This window comes from Phyllostomus discolor, chromosome 6 (genome assembly GCF_004126475.2).
Source record: "Phyllostomus discolor isolate MPI-MPIP mPhyDis1 chromosome 6, mPhyDis1.pri.v3, whole genome shotgun sequence".
Classification (NCBI taxonomy): Eukaryota; Metazoa; Chordata; class Mammalia; order Chiroptera; family Phyllostomidae; genus Phyllostomus; species Phyllostomus discolor.
This window is the reverse complement of record NC_040908.2, coordinates 67,840,386-67,860,100: the sequence shown is the minus strand read 5'-3', so window position 1 is coordinate 67,860,100 and position 19,715 is coordinate 67,840,386. Positions and strand designations below refer to the sequence as shown.

General features: G+C 46.1%; 1 protein-coding gene and 1 long non-coding RNA gene across 6 annotated transcripts in view; one reads left to right on the top strand and one right to left on the bottom strand.

Moving 5' to 3' along the window:
- CRACDL (CRACD like) overlaps positions 1-19,095 on the bottom strand; it is a 125,290-nt gene extending 106,195 nt beyond the window's left edge. For 2 of the 5 annotated variants that reach the window (XM_028516205.2, XM_028516207.2), the window contains exon 1: positions 18,952-19,095. The gene's annotated coding sequence lies outside the window, so the exon portion shown is untranslated. Of the gene's footprint in view, positions 1-14,285; positions 14,497-18,669; positions 18,816-18,951 lie in introns of those variants that run through there. The other 3 variants (XM_036028311.1, XM_036028313.1, XM_036028312.1) reach the window with 3 other exon arrangements.
- On the top strand, positions 11,002-14,330 carry LOC118501161. The gene is made up of 3 exons (XR_004903767.1): positions 11,002-11,214; positions 11,968-12,336; positions 14,272-14,330. It is a non-coding gene; the product is annotated as an uncharacterized LOC118501161 (long non-coding RNA).
- Positions 19,096-19,715: the final 620 nt, after the last annotated feature.

Below are 19,715 nucleotides of genomic sequence, written 5' to 3'. Positions count from 1 at the left end.
CAGTTACCGCAGAGAAGACCAGGATGGCCCTGGGGCAGATGCCTTTTGGTCAGTGCCCCTCCCTGGTAGGACTTGCACAGCCAGCCTCCCTTCCTCTTGGGTCCAATTTTTGAGTCTCATCTCTGGAATCTAAGATCCCTGAGAGAGAAGAAAGGGCAGGATGAATCTCAGCCCTGAGGCTGCTCCCAGTGCAGGTCCCCAGCCCCTTGGTGGGTTACCTGGCAATGGCAGGGGCCCAGTGGTCCGAAGGTGTAGTCCAGAACAGGGCAGCCAGGTGCCTGGGCACCACATCCCTGGTCAACCAGGGTCTCTGCAGAGTAGGTGGGTTTGGTGAAATAGTTGGTCTAGGAAGCTCAAGATAAAAAAAAATAATGGCAGGAGGTCAGCAGGATGGGAGTGTCCATTTCTTGGCCTGGCCTCGGGACTCATTGACCCCAACTTGGATAAGAAATAACATAAAAGGACATCACGTGACAGAACTTAAGAGCCATAAGCCCAGGGACAAGGTGGTACAAAGTACAGGAGAGGGGAAGCCCTTACCATTCCTTTTCTTCTAAGGGTAGCCAAGTCCTTCCTTTGGGCCCAGGAGAGCCCAGGAGGAGGCCATGGCAGTTTATCATGGTGGACTCACTCCTGAACTCACTGGAGGCACCTCCTGGGACCCCCAGAGAGAAGTGAGGCAATAAATGGGGCGGAGGCATGCCAAAGCCCGTTGCCATGCCCAAAGGGCCAGGGGTGTCTGAGACGACTGTCCTGAGACCTGGGGGAGCATGGAGTCCTGGAGGACTGCCCCAGTATGTGCCAGTCCAGAAGGCAGGGAAGAAAGGCCTGTGAAAATACCCGAGAGCAGAGGGAGGAAGGCCATCAGTTGCCCCTAGGTGAAGGGCCAGAGCTGAGGGATGGCAGTGTGAGGGCTGCACTGCACAGGTGAAGAGGAGGACTGCTGTGCAGAGGGGCCAGTGGGAGGGAGAAGCACTGTCAACGAGCTTGAGCCTGGGCGGGCAGGCCAGCCATCCATGGGCAGCAGCACTGCCAGGGCTCAGGTAATGCATGAAGGTCACATACTGCTTGCCAACTGGTGACAAGAGGTCAAGTTCCTTTGACAAAGCTTTCAGACTGAGGTGAAACACAGGGCACTTCTTCACAACATCTGCTAACCAGCACTCAGTCTCCTGTAGCCAAAATCAAAGCTCTGATCATTCAGGCTTTGAATGCTCAGGCATTCAAAGGTGTGCCCAAACCTTCAGTATGGCAAATGATAGCATGTGGTCTCCGCGCTGGCCAGACTGCTGCCCTCAAAGTCACTGTCGGGCCTGGAAAACAGTCCCAAACTCTCAAAGAGGGATGGAGAGCAGGACCCAAACTCCCACCTCAGGGTACACTTAGAAAAACTCAGATTTTCCTCATTAGTTCATTAGATTGTGGGAAGGTGAGGGGAAGGGCGGGGAGCGGGGAGGGGAGGGGAGGACCATGCCATATCCACACAAGGGATACTACTCAGTAATAAAAAGGAATAAATCATTGATATGCACAACTACACGGACAAATCACAGGGAAAATAATTACAGGCTGAAAGAAGCCAGACTGAGAGAGTATACATTGTATGATTCCATCTACAGAGCATCCTAGGGAACATAAACTGAATAACAGAGATCGGGCCAGGGGTTGCCTTGCAGGGAACAGGGAAAGGGAGCGATGGAGGGAATAGATCGCAAAGGACAGAAGGTATTTCTGGAGGTAATGATGTGTTCATTATCTTGATTGTGCTATTGCTTTTACAGGAGTATGCATATACCAAAACTTATCAAAGTATTCACTTAAATGTATGCAGATTAAATATAAATTGTACCTCAATAAAGGTCTTTTTAAAAAAGTAGTCCACAGAAATTAAAAGAAAATACAGAAAAATATATCTCCCATAATTCCAACAGAGCTAGCTAGAAACAACATTTTTGTTTCCTTCTAGTCTTTTCCCTATATGCACACATAAAAATACATACACTTGTTTTTATGTACAATGAAACTCCTCTTTTTAAAAGTTTTATGTTACATGAATTTTCCTTTTCTTTTAAAAAAGCTGTATGTCCTGAGTTTTTGTTCGGTTTTGAACTCCAATCCTTCATGCGCATGGAGAACAGAGGGTGGGGACAGCAGCTCCAGGGGAAGGCGTGAGTGGCCGGGAGAGGGGGGGCATCCTCGAGGCAAAGCCCGCCTGGATCCTGATGGACCCCGGAACATGAAGCAGTGGGTCTGTCTATTACCCTGAGGGAAAGCCTGTCCAGTGTCATCACCCTTCTCTGGCTCAGTTCACCCAAACCTTCTCCTTCTCTAAATCAAGCCTAAATGACAGTGCCTGGCACCCATTACCTGATCAATCAAAATTCACTGAAAAAATGAAGACGACCTGTTCTCCCAAGATGTCTCCAATCTTCACTTTGGCCCCTTGCTTGTTCTCTCTTCCCACTCTGCCTCCAGCTCCGACCACCACCCTTCCTGCTTCTTCATTTAGCCTTGATCACGATGTTCCCTGTGACTAAGCATCCTTCACAAATAATCCCAAGGGCTAGACAGAGCTCTGGCGTTAAGAATGACTCATTCCCTGTCACTGTATGTTTAAATTGCTTCCAAATCTTCACCTTTATAAATAACATTGTGATGAACATCCTCGCACAGAAATCTTTGGACCACAGAGTTAATTGTTTCCACGGAAAAATTCCTGGAAGTGGAATCACCATGATAAAAAGATAAATTTTTTTAAGAGTTTTGGGACATAGTGCCAAGCTGCTTGACAGAAAGCTTGTATCTTCCAGTCCTGAAGGCATAAGAGTATCCTTGCCACACACTCCACTTGCACTGGGTACGATCATTCACAAAAACAATTCACCCAAACATTTGATAGCAAATAACAGTATCTTCTTTGAATGTGCATCTATTTGAATACTGTAAGATGAATTTTCTCACACTCACTGCCATTTATTTCTCCTTATGACCTTATGAACTAATTCATATCCTTCACTCATTCTGCTATTGGGAAGTTCATTTATAACACAGGTTCTTCAAATGATTATTAAAGTTGTTTAGGCAAGAGGGGATTTGTCATAAATGTTGCAGGCATTTTTTTCTCAGTTGATCAACTATCTTTTAATTGGGCTTGGAGTTTTTCTTTTAGCATACTAAGGATTTTATTCCCCCTGATGAACTAACAATAACATTTTTGGCCTTGTCCTTTCTTCTTCTGATGTTGCGTTTCTCACCCATAATTTTTAAAATACTTACTAAAATGAATTTAATGATTTCACTCTTACATTTAAAATTTTAATGCACATGGAATATATTTTGGGGTTTGATATGGTTAAGAAATGTGATGGTTTCCCAAGTGGCTAAATATTAATAAAATCTATTAACTTCTGCTTTCCAGACTTTCTAGTCTGTTTCATGGATAGGCTTTCTATTCCCATGCCAATGCCCAAATATTTATATTATTATACATTTATAATTATGTTTTAGTATCTGGCAGGTTACCCACCCAGATTCTGGCTGGGAATGGCATTATATCCAAAAATTAATTTGGGAACTTAATATTTAAAATATGGATCCCTGCCTTCCAGGAGCATGCAAAATATCTCTATTTATACATACATACATTCATACATACATACATACATTCATAAAGTCACAGCACAACTTGATGGTGTCCTTCACAAAGGTTCCACACATTTCCTACAAGCACCCTTCCTAGGTGTTCTAGCTTTGCTTCTATCATGAACGGAACAGCCTCCCCGTCACACTCCCTGAATTTATCATGGGAACAGAGGCTGCACTGTGCATACTTCTGCACATAGGCACTGTCTTTGCAACCCCCCCAGTCAAGCACAGCTGGTTCTAAAGCCTTTATGAACGGTCACCCTGTGGGCACCCAGGACCATGACCACAACCCTGAGAGATGCCAGCACTTTCCTCCAGGATGCAGGACTTCCCCAGGTTAGCTGCAGCCTATTACTCTTAAAATCCTCTGCCCTCAAAAGCCCTCCACACAGTCCACACCCTGTCCCATCAGACACAACCCATCCCATGCATGCCAGACCCCCCGTCCAATGGAGATGCAACTCCCTGGCTTCCTGCAGGAATGACATGCATTCCTCTAGATCCATTCAAATGCTGCCTCCATAACCCAAATTCATTCATTGCCACTGAGCTTGCATTTTTGTGGAGTGACCCTTATCTTAGCCTACTTTATGATAAGAGTTAGCCACATGTCTGTTCCCTGTTAGGTGACTCTGTGAAGGCCCAGCCCACATCTAGGCCACCCTATCTCAAATTACAGTGCTGGGCACCGGGCTGCAACAAATGCATTTTGACAACCTGAATGAAGGGAACTGGAAACATGCACCATGGTGTGGCAAAGCCACTTGTCCCTGCTCACCCCCCGAGCCATGAGGAAGAAGTACTCCAGGAAAACAGCAAGGCCCACAGATCTGAGGACAAAGGAATGACTGTGCCTCTTCAGAGCAGATAGGGTGCAAGCCAGCCCAACCCTGCACTCTTGGAATGTCCCCAGACAAGGTCTTGGGATCCTCCCTCCCACAGGAACGTGGAAGCCCCAGACTTAGAAATCAAAACTGCCCATGGCCCAGACAAGGTCAGGTGAAGGTCAGGGCTATCAGCCACACACAGCAGATTCTTCTGGAAATCCTGTTAAATGCAAATTACAGTCCCACCCAAACCTCCTGAGTGAGCCTGGGAGGTGAGGCCAGAACAGCCATACAGGTACTGACACTGACACAAGGCCAAGGAAAGGCCCAGGTAAGTGTACCTCTATCATCTAGGCTTTCCCTGAATGAGGCAATGTCAACAAGCAAAGGAGAAGGAAATCAACATTAGACAATGCTAAAGGCCAGGTGCTGGGCTAGGAAGGCACTTGACACGTACAATATAATTCCCTCAGCAAAAGTGTATGAATTACTGCCCCAACTTAGAAAAGCAGAAACATAACTACAAGTCTAATACTCATCCCCAAGTGACCAGGCTGGGACTAGTACTAAAACACACACACACACACACACACCACCAACCAACACCCCCCCCCCCACACACACACATATTTGAGAAATCCAATCTTTGCTATTTTATGTAAAACTCTGAAGGTCCTAAAATTTCCAAGCTTCTGTCTCCTGTGATGCCTAAGCCCAAGGCACCCAGGATCTGGTCCTGAGCCTGCAGAAACCGCTGCTTGCCTTCATAGAATGGGTGCTGTTCAAGCTGGAGTCTTTCCAGGATCCCTGCTTATCCTTCAGCCCCATTCTGCACCCATGCATGACTGAGCCAAGCCAGTGAGTGGTGCCCTGCTACTCTGGGCCATCCCGCCTATGTGACTCTGCTGAGGCAGTACTGCAGGTCAAAAGGGCCTCTGCCACGTGCCTAGCCAGGGCCATAGTATGACTTTCTTGGCTCTAGGCACTTTTGCCTTCATGGGCCCCTTCCTCTATTTAAAAAAAAAATTTAAGTATATTTTACAATTATATCGGTATAAAGATTAAATATATTATTATATATTAAAACATTTCCTTTGACCTAAAGTTCATGTCCTACTTCTCATTTTAAAGTAAATTAAAACATTTCTGTGGATCCCTGAAACTATGAAACTATGGATCCTCAACACTGTGCCTCCCATGCCAGTGACCCTGTGGCTCTGCCCTGCCATGTGTGAGCTCCTTGGGGTTCCTTGGACACTCCTCATGAAAGACCCACCTCAAGCATGGCCAGTATCACTATGACCCAGATTCCTCCCACCCCTGCCCCATGGAATCTGCTGCCTTTACCGTTCACACTCACTGGACTTGTGTGTGTGTATATATATATATATATATATACATGGCTACTGTTTAGACTGTGAGTTACACAGGGACCTGGATAAATGTGTACTAAGGAAAACTGAATGGAATGAAGTTAATCTTTACCAATGAAACTATTAGATGAATTGGTAGGTCTGTTTGAGGGGCTTTCATCTGATTTTCTTGTGGCCATATACAAGGTCTGTCTAAAAAACGTCCAGCCATTATTAATATAATGAGAATGGTTTTGTGGGACATCGAAGTAACCTGACAGCCAAGGAGAGTGGACTGGAATGCACATGCGTGAACAATGACGACTTCACCATCCTAGTCAGCAGGGGTTGTAGACACCATTGAGTGAGCATGTATACTGTGTGGCCATCACATTCAAAATGACTAAGTGCATAGAGCAATGAATCTGCATCAAATTTTGTTATTAAGCTTGAACGCTCCTCCACAGAAACTATTTGGATTATTCAGAAGGCTAAAGCTATGGGCAACTGGTGATTGGCAGCTTCATCACAACAATGCACCTGCTCATGCATTACATCTTGTGCAGAGTTTTTTGGTGAAACATCAAAACACACGGGTGACTCAGCCCACCTACAGCCTATATTTGGCACCCTGTGACTTTTGGCTTTTCCCAAAACTAAAATCACCTTCACAAGGGGAGAAATTTCAGACCATCAATGAGATTCAGGAAAATATGACAGGACAGCTAAGGTGTTGGGAGAACTGTGTGAGGTCCCAACTTCTAAGGGGTCTGAGGCATCACTGTCCAGTGTACATTGTTTCTTGTATCTTCTTCAGAAAATGTCTCTATTTTTCATATTACATGGCTGGATACATTCTGGATAGACCTCGTATTTCATATTCAAATCAATTCAACACCCAGTTATCTCTCACAGGTGAATAGAAAGCCAAGGTGCCCATCAAGACTGGGCTACTTAGGGAAGGACATGCCTGCAAGAGTCTCAGAGCCTTCTGGAAGCGTTCTGGTAGAACAGTGGTCTGATGTACCTCACAGTTCCTAAGTGGCTAAAATGACCTGTGTATTTCTAATGCTATAGCTGTACTAGGCTGGGACACCTCACACACTTTGGAAGTAGTGCAGTGGCCGATGCTTGGGACTGCTTTTAATGCCTGAATGCTATGAAAAAAAATGCAGAATTAAGGAAAACTAAGCAGCAGTTAATCATTGGAATGTTAGTGTTACTTACCCTGCTACATCTTTTAAATTTGTCTTTATGTTTGGTTATCCCTTTTAGACTATATTCTTTTTTAATCTCACCTAAAGATACATTTGTTGATTTTCAAGAGAGAGAAAGGGAAAGAGAGAGAAACACCAGTGTGAGAGAGAAGCATTGACCAGTTGCCTCCTGTGCGTGCCCTGACTGGGAATGGAACCCACAACCTTTTCATGTATGGGATGTCATTCTAACCAACTGAGCAGTCTGGCTAGGGTTAGACCATATTCTCTTAATTCGTATTTTTTTAAATGAAAGTATTTTGTCCTAAAAAAAATCTGGGAGTAGAAAACCACACTTGGTCTCATCACTGGATGAAGAATCACTGGATGAAGCCTCACACTGCAGATGTACTATAATCCCAGGCACCCCCAGTGGAATCTGCTTAAAACCCACTTTTTTGAAAGGCTACAAATATTAAATCTTCAAACGTAGACCCTTAGTTCTTTGCATGTGAATCTCTGATGTACAATCATTATCTGAAAATGGAATCACTATGATGTCACAGACATATACAGATTATTTTTCAGTATGTGTAGATATGATTAATAAAATACAATATCACCTAGATGCGCTTCAAAATTCATAGTGTCTTTTTGTTTATATATTTTTTCTTCCTGGACAGATCATGAAAATATAATTGCTCTCATGTGAAAGGTTTCCCAAACTGTTCAATGTTACAAAGGGACTCTCGTACTTAGAAAGACCAGGGACACATTAGGGGAGGGCTGACAGCAGTGAAGAAACCAAACACTGTGTCAGGCCATCCTCGAGAATGCTCCCTAAGGTGAATTCAGATAGGAATTCTAGTTGGCCTGACAAAAAGAAGCTTCCACTGTAACTCTGTACTAAAGACTATAAGTCCATCCATCAGAAGAGCAAAGAACTATAATATTGTGGTGATATTACAACCTAAGTGTTTATTTGGGAATTGAGGAAAAACAAGAACAGATGATGTTTGGGAAATATTTGCTCCTTCAACTAATCATGCTGGCACATAGTGAACAGTTCACTTAGGATCACACTCAGGATACAGACACACTTGTGCCATCCGACCATGGGCTCTGGTCGCTAAAGACACTGTTTTTCCTGGACTCTTTCCTTAGCAATGTATTCCTTAAAGGACTGAAAACACAGCAATCCACTCAGAGGGGGTGCTTGGAACTACAGAAACACCTGAATGCACAGTAATTACACACAAAGCCTGTTTTAAGAGGCAAGGAGCAATACTGTTCATAAACTGACTGCTGAACAATTGTAACTCATGAGAAAAAAAAAGGCCATTAGCTTAGCAGTCTGTCAACTCTTGCTTCCTACTGAGGCCTGGTAAATGGGGGCTGTTTAACATTCACATGACACAGCCAAGACGGGGCAAAGAGAACCAAGGGTTCTCTATTGTGGAGAGAAAGCAGCGGATGGTCACAACCCTGCCTTCTCATTTAGGCAGGCCGCTGTGTACAAGACAAGTCTGTAGAAATTATCTGTATGGGGCTTCACCATGTCTTTTTGCTTATTTGGAGCCCAGGCTGGTGAAGCCTTCAATATGGCTTCTAAGAGAAGGGACTGGGACTCCATCACAGAGCTCTGAAGAGGACCAATGGCTGATTCAGTGACACAGGGACCAGGGCCACCATACTCATGGGTAAATTCTGTGACTCTCACCTCTGCCTGCATCACATACAACATAGAAAGTACAAAGTTAAAAAACAAAGAAAAGTTGAGATTCTCCTCACCCCTCCTGTTTGTTCACCACCTCCAGCAGTGAACACCCCTCCTGCCAGGCTCCCACATGGTGGACTTTCCTGTGCATCTCTGCTAAAGGGCACCAGGCATCAGGTTTTCTGATGGGTGGTCACAACTCCACATATGGACACTGACCAGCAAGTGGGATGTGTCCTCAGTGAATGGGACCTTCCGCTACCCCACCCTGAGCAGCTGCCAGCCAGCTGAGGTGGTCATTGCTGCAGGTCTGGCCAAGAGCCAAACTTCTAGCAATTCTGCCAGTGCTGAATTGCATGCATTAAACCCTCTTCTGCTAAACGAACTCTTGTGCATCCTGGATAGCACAGATGCTAAAGGTGTTGTCGACCAAGATGCAGAAATCTCATGCAAAGACTCCTGGTGTGAAATTGTTTTGGGAAGGACATGTCTAAGGAGGAAGCTTGCATATACACAGGAAATCTACTCAGGTGATGTGCAAAAGAGCATGGACAAAGATGTTCACTGTCATGCTGTTACTAAAGACAAAGGTTGAAATGACCTGTCTAAATGTCCATCCAAAGAGGGCTTGGGCGAGTAAGCTAAGGCATATGCATACGATGGTGCTCCTCACAACCACAAGAACTAGTGCTACGGAAGACTATCTAATAATGTGGAAATGAGACTCAACACATATTACTAATTTTGAGTGGCAGCCCACAAAACAATCTAGACATGACCTCTTTTTAAATATATACTTTTGTACATACGTGCATATATAAATATTCAGTACAGCACAGGCAAATATTGGAAGGATATGGCCCCAAATGTTGCCAGGATCCTGCTCATGTTCTGCCCATGGGAGAGACTATCTGTTACGGTGAACCTGGCCCTGAGCCACATGAGGGACCAGTCAAAGAGCAGACTGACTGGAATGAGCCAAATGACAAGTCTGGTACAAGCCCCAGACGGCAGGCAGGCCCGCTCTGTGCCAAGTTCCCTATCTTTCCGGCCTTCCCTGTTTGCTGGCCCGGCCACGTCCTGTCCCCAGTGGTTCCTCCACCACCTAGAGACCCACCTGGGCTATCCTAGGATCCATGAAGTATATCCAGTAATTCCAGTTCTAAATGTGGTGCCAGATGAGCCCTGCCTTCTCAGTTCCAAGGTCCACATTTGCTCACAAAGGCCATGCAGGCAAGATGACACTGGCCAAGCCTTGGAAAATGGATGACTCAGACCTTCAAAGTGCTTGTGTTTATATGTCAAGAGCCCATTTTCACCCACAGAGTATACTGAAAATGCTAATCTATGATGATTTAAGTATTTGACTTCCAATGGAACATGCAGCTGACACACAGCAACCGTCCAAAAATATGTGACCAATTCTATTCCTATGGAAATGATTCCAATTCACAGACAGTGAATCACCAGGTGGAGTGGTGTGACCATGTGGTTCAGATGTCAAGTGGGTGGGTCTGACCCCCCAACAAACCCCTCCTCCGCCTCCTCACTTCCATGAGCACAGTCAGCATTGCAGCGTCTAAGTCACAAAGCCTCCTTGCAGAAAGGACCCACAGAAAGTTCTTGGTACCACTCTTTGGGAGGAGGAGGGTGAGAGAAAACATGAATCATTAAGGTATTAAATCAACATGGCCCCCAAGGACTAGGATTTAGGTGTAAACCCAGGTTAGAGGAGTAGGTGCAGAGAGGAAATGGGGCTTCAGAATGGCTCACTGCATGTCCCACATTGGCTGCAGAGCAGTGAACTCAAGAGATTCAGGTCTGTGGAAAACATTATGCTAAGCGAAATAAGCCAGAGAAAGACAAATACTGTGCAATCTCACTTGTATATAGAATCTAATGAACAAGCTGAACTGACAAACAAAACAGAAACAGGAACTTAGATACACAGAACAAACTAACAGTTGTCAGAGGGGCGGGGCCAGAGGGGGCTGGGTAAAAAAGGTGAAGGGATTAATAAAATAAAATAAAATAAAATATACATATTATTTATATATATTATTGTATATATAATATATTATATTATATAACATATAATATTATAATAGTATTATATGATAATATCATATTATAATGTAATATTATATTATATATTATATTAATATATTTATATTATATTATATTAATATATAATATAATGTTATTATGCTATAATATATAATATTACAATATTATTATATTATTATATATTATTATATATATATCACATAGATACAGATGACAGAATGGTGATAGCCAGAGAGAAAGGCAGTGGAGGAGGTGGAAGAGGTCGAGGGGCAGGTAAATGGGGACAGAAAGAGACTTTACTTGGGCGATGGGTACACAATACAATGTGCAGATGATGATATGCTAACTGGTATCTAATGGTGCTAAATATCCCTGATACGGTCATGGTATACAAGAGGAACCTAATTTAGGTCTTAATTCACTTGAAACCTATATGGTTTTGTTAACCAATATCACCCCAATAAACTCAATAAATAAAGGACCAAAGTCTGAGTCTCTGCCCTGCAACAAAGTGTACGTGTCAGGTGCAGACACTGTGCCTGGCCACAGAGATGCAACCAGACCAAGAGAGCTCAAAGTTGAGACTGCCTTTCACAAGGCTCAAAGCAGCAATATATAGTGTGGCTAAGAACCATTCTCCCAAGGTCACTCCTTTCCTGAGGAGCTGAGAGCAGAAACCAGCCCTGAACACACTCTACAGTGTCCATCTGCAAACCTAAAGTGGGAGTGAACAAGCTGTATAAGCCTGTTCAAACCTACCCCTGGTCTCAGAGGTCCCCAAGCACCACAGGCTCACCCACTTCAATGGGACAATGGCTTCACAAAAGTATATCCAATCTAAAAACTGATTTTAAGAGACCAATTTAGTGTTCTGTAATGTGCTTTTGTTGTATTGTTTGAAAATGTTCAATTCTGAAGAAAAGACAGCAAAGGGAATGAATGATTTGTAAGATATATTAAGTATATATAAATACTCAGGAGGTAAAGCACGTGTGTATTAGACATAGATAGAAAGCCGTGGAAGGACCAAGAGACACCTACTGTTCATGAGGCTACATACAGCCAGGTAGCTGGGCAGTAAATGTTCATGATATGCTAACTGGTATCTAATGGTGCTAAATATTCCTGAGGAACATTTGGTCTGTAAGAGGAACCTAAGTTAGGTCTTAATTCAGTTACCCACTGGTGACACCCATTCTGGTCCTCTAATCCATGGCTGCTCACCAAGTCTCTGGCAAGCCACAGATGTGGCAGCGCAGAACTGTCCCCACACTTGCCAGTAGGACCACGTGTGTGTCACTGGCCTGGCATCTTCCATCCATGGCCCCACTGCTCGTACTTTAACTCTGGTCCCTGTGATCACATATTTGTGGGAAAAACTGAAGCTGCAGAGCAAGATGGAACACATGAACACTGTGGACCCTGGGCTTAGGGGATGAAGGTCTTCCACCAATTTGCACCCTCTCCTGCATCTGTTACCTTCCTCATTTCCTTTCCCTTTCTGTTCAGTGTGTGTTTTAAATTGCACCAAAGTCGGGACTTCCGGCAAGATGGAGGAATAGGTGGACGCACCGTACCTCCTCGTACAACCAAGATTAGAAAACCAATAATTTACAACAATAATTTACTATCAGAATAACACCCAGATCCGGCAGAGGATTTATCTGAATGGAAGTCCGGCAGCCAAGAAGTTGAAGTAGACGCGTTCATCCGGACTGGTAGGAGAAGACCAGCCGGGCGGGCGGGCGCGGGGCTGGCGGCTCACGGAGGTCGGGGGAAGGTTTTGCGCGAAATCGGCGCAAAAGCCATCCGGCGCGCAAGAAGGCAGCGGTGATCCCTGAGTACGCAAGCTGCAGCTGGCAGACCCAGAGGGGTAGCGATTGTGGACCAGGCCAGAACTCGCGGCCCAGAAGCCCAGACAAGGGTCTGAGTCCAGGGGAATGGAACTACCGCCATTGTTTTCTCCCGCCCTGCTCCCGCTCCCGCCCCGCCCCCACATATAACGTCACAATCTAGCGACTGGGGTGCCCAGCCCCGGTGAGCACCTAAGGCTCCGCCCCCCACCGTAACAAGAGCAACCAGACCAGAAAAAAAAAAAGGAGAGACAGGGGAAAAAAAAAAATATGTTTTCAACAGAGCAGATCAGTCCCCCAGGACTCATCCTTTTGAGCGACCAAGAATTAGCCAATCTATCAGATGCACAGTTCAAAACACTGGTGATCAGAAAGCTCACGGAACTGGTTGATTTTGGGTGAAATTTAGATGAAAGAATGCAGATTACCATAAAACAGATGCAGGAAGACACGCAGAGGAGAGCCAATAGTGAAAGGAAGGAATATGAGTTTCAAAACACTACAGTGAACCAGAAGGAAGATAGAATCAACCAAGCAGGAAAGCATGATGAAATAAGAATTCAAAAAATTGAGGAAAAGATTAAGAGCATCCAAGACACCTTTAAACGTTCCAATATCCGAATTATAGGGGTACCAGAATCGGAAGGGGAAAAGCAACAGATTGAGCATGTATTTGAACAAATAATAAAGGAGAACTTCCCCAATCTGGCAAAGGGAACAGTCTTCCAAGAAATCCAAGAAGCTCAGAGAGCCCCAAAGAAGTTGGACCCAAGAAGAAACACACCAAGGCACATCATAATTACATTAGCCAAGGTAAAAACGAAGGAGAGAATCCTAGAAGCAGCAAGAGGTAAGGGGACAGTCACCTACAAAGGAGTTCCCATCAGACTGTCAGCTGATTTCTCCAAAGAGACCTTACAGGCAAGAAGGGGCTGGAAAGAAATATTCCAAGTCATGAAAGACAAGGACCTACATCCCAGATTGCGCTATCCAGCAAAGCTCTCATTTAGAATGGAAGGGCAGATAAAGTGCTTCTCAGATAAGGTCAAGTTAAAGGAGTTCATCATCACCAAGCCCTTATTTTATGAAATGCTAAAGGGACTTATCTAAGAAAAGAAGATAAAGAAAAGACATGTATAGTAAAAGGACAGCAAACTCACAAATATTAACAACCACACCTAAAGCAAAACCAAAATAAACTAAGTAAACAATTAGAACAGGAACAGGACCACAGAAATGGAGGGCACATGGAGGGTTAGCAGCAGGGGGGTAGGAGGAGGAGAGAGGGGAAAAAGGTATAGAGAATAAGTAGCATAGAATGTGGGTTGAAAATAGATAGGGGGAGGGCAAGAATAGTACGGGAAATGTAGAAACTAAAGAACTCATAAGTATGACACATGGACATGAACTAAAGGGGGAAATGTGGGTGGGAGGGGGATACAGGGTGGAGGGGAGAGAAGGGGGGAAATGGGACAACTGTAATAGCATAATCAATAAAATATATTAAAAAAAAAGAAGATAAGGCTGATAATACAACTCTGAATTGTACAGAGCTCTCTGAATAAAGACTTTCTATTCTCAAAAAAATAAATAAATAAATAAATTGCACCAAAGTCATCATCACTCACTTGACATCTCCCAGTAGCTCTTGTTGGGAGCACCCTGTACAGCAGATTTGCTCATTTTTCCTTACATGCCATCAGATCCCTGTGCAGAAGGACCCTTGACTGCTTTAGGTGCTTTGCTAGGGGATCACCATTGGGAATTATAATAAGTACTCTCTCATGTAAGGAAGACAAAGGAAGACTAATAGCTATGAATAATTTATGAAGCATTTCCTCGGCTGATATAGTATCTCAAGTGGGGTATATGAGAGAGAGAGAGAGAGAGAGAGTGTATGTGTGTGTGTGAATCACCAGCTCACCAGCCCCACAGTATGGTGTGTCTGAGGTCACAGGTCCTGTAAGTGGCAGAGCTCACCCTGGAGTGCTGACTATCCACTGGCACCCCCTGCCTGGACCACCTGCTTTAAGCAAGTAAAACACTGTCACATCCCACAGTGACGGCAGCCGTTCTGATAGTGCTTTGTTGGGAAGCATGTGCTCCACAGCTAATGCTTCTGCTGCCTCCCACAGATATGAGAATCAGGGTCAGGAACCAACAGAGCTTGGTGTATGGGCCTCAGATGGGAGGCAAGTCTTCTGAACGTTCTCAATCTTCAGACATTAAAAACTAGTCCCACACACCAGAGCCAGGAGGAGGCTTGAGCAAAAAAATAACTTTTTATTCTTCACTTTTCAAAGGATCTTTTGTAACTTCTCTTCAAAGATGCCTTAATAAGAAGAAAAATATTGGAGAGCCCTTCCTACCAGGAATTTGCACAGGAGCAGTGCAAGTGCCTACCTATATGGAGTTAGGAGCCAACTCTGGAGAAAGGCTGTCCCCAGTTGCCAGCCACAGCTGTCTCATTGTGTCCTGTCAATTTGCTGAGCACTCACATGGCATCTTCCAGTTCGTGATGCACTGAGTCAGGATTAAGTGTTAAACCACATTAAAGCAATACAAAGAATTCTAAGGTAATTCCTCAGAATGACAAACGTGTCTGAAGGACCAATTACCTGACCTAAAAGTTTGAAATGACTTCACAGATGCAGATATCTTTAAAAAAAACAGGATTAAATTAAAATTCCTCTGTATTCTATTTGGTTGGAAAAAACACAGCAATTTAGAATGTTGTCCTACCTACAAATGACACTAACTGTACCAGGGTTTACAGGTACCTATAAACTCAAAGGGATCAGCAGGGCACCAGCCATAGCTGGGTCCCAAAAGGCTACCCTAGGCAGGTCCTTCTGTCTCCAGTGGTTCAAGAGTTCTTCTCATGGGAAGTTCTCTTTCATCTCATGTTCATGTGGCCAAGACTTAATGTTACTTAAAGTCCCACCTCCTCCAAGAAGTCTTCCCTGACCACTTTGCCTTCCATGCACTGAGTGTGTACAAAACCCAGGGATCTGGTGTTCAGCCTTGGGTCTCAAAAGAGACTAATCCTATTCAAGTAATTCCTAAGCACCCTGAAGAAGCAGTTATGTCTGGGACTTTTCTATATTTCCTCAATTGCTTCTAAGAAATGCCAAGTACACAGTAGACCATTCTGACAATGAAGAAAGCATGACAGATTGGAAGACATTAATCCACATTAAACTGACTTACTGGGCTGGGCTCAGCACTGTACAAGCAGAAAGCGTTTCTCTTCTCCCCCCATCAACCCATCACAGCAGCTCTTTCTCCTGCTTCCTCCCAGTCCCTGACTGGTTTCTCCTGCAGTTCCCCCCACCCCAACTTTCCCAGTCTTTTTCAGGTGATAAGAAGTCCACTGCACATAAACCAGATTGGAACCCAGAAACACAGAGAAGGGGGAGAGGAAGGGAGTTTCCTATCTCTTTCCCCAGCTTGCTCTTCCCAGCACCAGGGTGCATGACTGGACTTGACTGTCCACCGGCCCCCCTTGGCTGGACCACCTGCTTTAAGAAAGTAAAACACCCCTGACACTTTCACATCCCACATTGGTGGCAGCCATTCTAATAGTGGTTTCTTGGGAAGCATGTGCACCATATTCTGCTGCCTGCTGGTTTCTCCAGGGATGGGGAGTTAACCGAAAAAGAGGTTTAAATGCCCTTTACATGTCACAAGTAAAGCTTGGAAGCTTTTACCTGGGCTTTACTCTAAGCCACAACATACAGAGGAGAGAAGATACAACCTAGGAAATATTTCTGCACCTCCCCTCCCCGGTAGACAAAAAGCTCTTCCAGTATAGGGTGGGGTGGGGGATAACCTGGCAAGCCCCCTCCCTCTTTGCACCTGGCCTGGAGGGGAAGAGGTGGTGAGGGAAGAAAGACCCCTGCGAGGCAAAGACCCCTACGAGGCAAAGACCCCTTCGAGGCAGAGGAAGATGTGGAAAGCACGGGGAGTGTTCATCGTGCTTCCTGCTGGGAACACTGGAGGTCACTCAGTACAGCATAAATGGCATCATAACAATGCCCTGACAACCTGGACAGGTGGTCCTGTGCCCAGTAGGGCAAGACCAAGAGGCAGGAGGCAGGTCCCCTGCTGCAGCTCACCCCAGTGACACCAGGCTAGACAATGCTCAGTGGAAACAGGAGGAGGCTCAGTGCTGGTGGTGGGGAACTCATTAGAGGATCAGATGACCAACAAGAGGACACTCTCCTCCATGCCCTGATGTGACCACAACCTGCTCTGGGTACCCAGAGACCACCTGCAGCAAGAATGCACCCCACAGTGACCTGGAGAAACCGAGAGGCTGACTCTCAAGGGACCAAGCAGCTTTAAACTAGATAGCAACTGAGATAACATCATTTGAATTAGGTTCAAGAAAATCACAATCATGAGCTAGGACCAAATATAACAAAAGGAACCAAAGTCACTGGTTTGGGTAGCAAAATTAAATTATCTTAAAACAATGGCTGCACACCACCACATGTAGCTAGTCAGGTCTACCCCTTCCACAATAAGCCTGGACAGGGAACATCTCTACTCTGACTCAAACACTTCTGTGGGAACCCATGCAGGATTTATAAGGGTCCATGTGTGACAAGGCACAAGGCTAACCTCCAAAGGAAAAGCAGGTGGACACAAGCTTACCAAAACAAATTCAGGTCCACCACGGCATTGTGGAAAACTGACCAGCTAGGAAGACCAGGCATTTCCACACAGTCTCCCATTTATTCCTGGAAGCATATGCCTGTGAGCTGGCTATCATTACTCCCATTCTGCCAAGTAGCCAACTGAGACTCAGCAAGATTCAGAGACAAGTGCAAAATGACCAAGCTCAGTAGTGATACTACTAGGATAGACACTCTTTAGCATGTCCAATATGCCTGGTCCTTCACAGCAACCAGATGCGTAACATCCATGGACGGTCCACTGGCTTTATTTTCTAAGTGAAAAAGCATGCTTAGAGAGGTTAAGAAACTTGATCCTCTGGCAAATCTAGAGCTGGGGGAGACAAGTAAGGCACTCGCCTCAGGCACAAAATTTAAGGGGTATCAAAAAACTCCATGAGATCAATGTTTTCAAACACCAAAATTAAGACAAAATCTACATCGTAGATAACGTTACAATTTTAAATGAAGACAAGATCAGCATTACTTACCATCTCAAGCTCCAGCATAGAGAAGCCCAGCAGTGGGGCACAGCCAGGAGGCCAGCCCAGCTGACCCTTTTTGCACTAGTCCCCAGAGGCAGGCCCCCTAGATGTCCCTGAACTGCATCATCTCTAGGTATGTTTCTCCTCCCAATTTTATGACCTTGAAGGGCTCTTAAGAGTAACTACGACGGCCTGTCTTCTCTGGTGTGAGTGGTGTGGCTGAGTTCCAAGGAGAATATGGGGTCTGAACAGATTCTGTTCCTTAGTCATGGGTGACTTATGTAAATGAGGGAAACTTGTGCTTGGATAAGAGAGGATATTTTAAGACATCAGCTTGAGAAGGTGTGGGGTGGGCTCAAAAAGGATCACACAGCTGCTTGTCTCCCACTTGAAGGATTCCCTGGCTCACAATTAAGTGTTCAGCAGCGACACGACGCCAGCTGTCCGCCTGCACCCACACAAAGTCCAAGTCCACGCTAGCATCCGTTTCTCCTTGCATTTCAAAAGCCCAACGTCAGCTCATTTGAGTAACTACTTAGTTACGTTTGTTAACCTCCTAATAAAGCCATGCCTGACAGGAAGCATCTGTTCAACAAATATTTGTGGATTAAAAATTTAAACATTTCTAAGATCAAACCCAGAATCCCTTACAGCTGGCTTGTACTCAAAGCCTAAAGCTTGTTTAACAGATAAACTATTACCTGAGCATAAGGAAGACAGTGAATGAATTTGTCCACATTTTCTCCTGCAGTGGCCTTTAGGGGCAGGAGGCACAAATCTTTCCTATACTAACAAACTCCACCCTGCAAGACTGGTTCCCCTCACCTTTAATTTTCTTAACCCATTACCTGCCAGGCTTTGCCTCCCAAGTCGAAGTTAAGTCTAGCAAACTGAGCAGAAGGAAACTTTCGAGGCACAGCCCGCTCACCTTGCCCCAGGCCCTGAACTGCCCCAACGGCCCACCCACGGCGGTCCGCCGGGCAGCTGGCCGCAAGGCCCGGCCCTCGGCGTTCCCCCACGCGTCCGACGTCGGAGCCGGACTCGCGCCAGAGCCTGCTCCATCCGAACCGCGCTACGCCGATTCTCAGCCCGCTTGCGCCGCGGCCAACCCAAGTACCGGCGCTCAGTACCTGCACAGGTGGCGGCGGTGCTGCGCCAGCTCCGGTGCTACCGGCGGCCCCGCGGGACCCTGCGACCCCGACGCCACGCAGCAGGTGGCCGCCGGCCTCGCGACGGCCGGAGTCCGGGACCCGCGCCGGCACGATCCTCCCGCGGCAGCGCGCGCGCTCCCAGTCGCCGCCGCACTCCGCGGGGGCGAACGCCAGTTCCGCTGGCTCGGCCGCCGCACGCCGCCCCCGCCAGCCTCTCTCCGGAGCGGAGCGTCGGAATAGTCGGCCAAGGGCCCCTGCGGGGAGCACGCGGGAGAGCCTGGGCGGCGGGGGGGTGGCCCCCTCGCCCCACGCCGGGGAAACCTTCCCCACCTGCCCGCGCGGCGGCGCTGTCGGGGCTCCGGGACCCGCCGCCAGACCTCAGCGGGCCGCCGGAGACCCTGACGGGTCTGAAGGGCGAGACCGAGTCCCGGCGCGCCCCAACTGCAGTCGCCCCCTTCCAGGTCACCTGGGCCTTCGTGGGTCACAGGGGCCTGGGGCTCCGAATCCGCCTCGCGAAGCTCTCCGCCGGCGGGCTGGGCCAAAAGGAGTGGGCTCCAGGGTGGGAAGTGCGTATTTGAATAAAAGTAAAAGTTTTTTTTTTGTTTGTTTGTTTTTTTATAACGTGTGAGTCTCCGGCGTCTCCAGGTTAATTAGGAAGCTGCCGCCCTGTCTTGAGGTGATTCACTGTTGGTGACACCGCAAGTGTGGGAAGGAAGGCTGCTGAGGACTTCGCAGCCGCACCC